Genomic DNA, 2,706 nt, shown 5'->3' on the forward strand with positions numbered 1-2,706 from the left:
AAAATAAGCTCAATTCAATTTGGCAATCTATTATTGAAAAACAACAAGGATATTATGATAAAATCAAGGACTCTTTCCTTTTGAATATCACCTCAGAGTTTTTTACGGTTCACAAAATTATATTTTTAAGTTCTGTTTTCTCACAAACTTCAGAATTTCTATCAAGCTGTCTGAAAACAAAATGCTTTTGTTCCTTCAACACAGCTGCCAGATTTAAGAGTATTATACACAGTTGACCATATGTCAAAAGATACATAAAGCATAATGCATTTTATATGGATTTAAAATAAGATACTTCCTTCTGGCTTTTGGTTTAGAAGAGGCAAATGTGCAACTGTCTTCGACTGTCCCAAAACCAGGGTCATCCAACACCAGCCACCTCCATCCTGCCACCTAAGTTCAATCCCAACAAGATCAAAGTCATACACCTGAGCTGTACCCATGGGGAAGTTTGTACCACATCTGCCCTGGCTCCAAAATTGCCCTGTTGGATCTGGCTCCAAAAAAGTTTGGTGATGACAATGTCAAAGCAACTAGAGATTGGAAGTGTTTGAAGATTACAGTGAAACTGACCATTCAGAAAAGATATGCCCAGATTGGAATGGTAACTTCTGCCTCTTACATGATTATTAAAGCCCTCAAGGAACCACCAAGAGACAGAAAAATGCAGAAAAACATTAAGCACAGTGGAAATGTCACTTTTGATGGGATTGTCAACATTGCCCAACAGATGTTGCACCAATCTTTAGCCAGAGAACTCTCTGGAACCATTAAAGGGATCCTGGGGTTTGCTCAAGTTGTGGGTTGCAATGTTGATGGATGCCACCCTAATGACATCATAGATGACATCAATAGTGGTGCAGTAGAATGCTCAGCTAGTTAAGAACTACAAGGGAAAATATTTTAATAAAAGATAATTTGACAAAAATACAATAAAATAAGATATGTAATTGAATAAAGAACCCCAAAATGTTTAGGAATATGAATGTAACTTCATGCTATATAATCTAGAAACTTCATCATGAATTCTCAGGTAAATTCTATAGTGGGAATTTTAGTGCTGGAGCACAATTACTCCTGCTCGTTGTCACCCCAGTCCACATAATAAATATAGTCATTATAACCAGTGTTGGGATGATATATAATTCATAGTAGACAAATTCATCCCATAGGCACATGCGCATTACATCAGTGACCTTTTTCCTGAATATAAAATTTGACATACTGTCTTCAATACAAAGTCAACTTCTGAAATAGTTATGCTTATGGAAAAAAAAACAATAAAGGGCACACAGATAATCTTAAAAAATATTTCTTTGGAATATAATCAAAAGATATCTGAGAAATAAAATGCATGTTCACAGGTAGCAGTGTTATATAGTTGGTGTCTGGAGTCTGGTTCTAATTCTGGCTCTGTCATTTAAACAGGTACCTTAGGAAAGTTACTTAACCTTGTTAACCTTCATTTTCCTCATCAGTAAAGTGAGGCTGATAATAGAATATATAACTCACAGAGCTATTGCAAATATTAAATGAGATTATATTTGAAACAGGACTTAGACCAATGCTTGGAATATGGAAAACTGTCGATAGATAGTAACAATAATAATAAATATCCATGCTACAATTAGAATGATGATTATTAGTTACATTTACTTCATTTCTCTTGGCTCAGCCTTGAGCTTTTTGTACCATCACATGACTGTTGGTAGTCTGAGACTCTGCTGGGAATCTAGATGAGCTAAGGCATTTTAGTAAGTATGAAGCACATACTCATATTTATGTAAGATAGAGATAGAACTGTCTCATTCATAGAGACTTATCCTAAAAAATCTCTTCTTCACCAAATAACTAGTAACATTTTGAAAGTAGCTTATGGTGCAGCTGAATAACAAAGAAATGATGTATTCATTTTAATCTCTATTCATCCTTTCTTGACAGGCTCAGTTATCCAGTGGCATTTTCTGCTACCCTGTCACTATCAGGAGCTGTAGAACATGAATACACAGTTCTTATGGGAAAAATCCCAGTGGTGATAATGTTGACGTGCCATATGTGAAGATGATATAAAATTAAATTTAGGCAGAACAAAACAAACTTTGGTTGTCACTTCATGCAGTGTAGTAAATGAAAAGATCTTTAAAATCTATGAATTAGTCCCTAACTCTCACTCTAGGCGGATTAGATAAATTTTCCTATTGAGAGAACAGGATCCAAGTTTGTTGACCCAAACACGGATGTGTGCTTCTAGAACTTTGTACTAGTTCAACATACAGGGAATTAAATTTGAGTAACAATTCTTCAGAGGCTGGAAACTAAATAATATCTGCTATTCTATGTGCTCACACAGATAAACAAATTGAAATAACCTGAAAATAGGAACAAAAGGTCTTGCCTGTAAATCACTTATGGTCTTTTGGAGAGCAGAGAACCATATCTTGACAGGGGGCAGTCTCCACCATATAAAGCTGTCACAGGACGTTCTATCTCTGTGTTGGGAACACAGTTATTGAAGGGAAACATAGGTCTCACATTCTACTGGCATTGTAGTTCATGATGTAGACTAAATCTCACTGTTACTGAAAAATTATTTTTCTTTGAGTTAAACAGATCATTTCAAGATATTAAACATTATATTTTATGTGGCCTTCAGAATATCCTGAATTTGGGCATAGCTTAAAACTTTATATGAATGAAAATGATTTA

The 2,706-nt window shown here is 35.0% G+C and overlaps 1 pseudogene across 1 annotated transcript; it reads left to right on the plus strand.

Annotated features, from left to right (window-relative positions):
* The first annotated feature begins 326 nt into the window (after window positions 1-326).
* On the plus strand, window positions 327-883 carry LOC308337417 (large ribosomal subunit protein uL11-like; annotated as a pseudogene). Its single transcript has one exon. The product of its transcript is annotated as a large ribosomal subunit protein uL11-like (transcript).
* Window positions 884-2,706: the final 1,823 nt, after the last annotated feature.

Source organism: Martes martes (assembly GCF_963455335.1).
Source record: "Martes martes genome assembly, chromosome: X".
Taxonomy (NCBI): Eukaryota; Metazoa; Chordata; class Mammalia; order Carnivora; family Mustelidae; genus Martes; species Martes martes.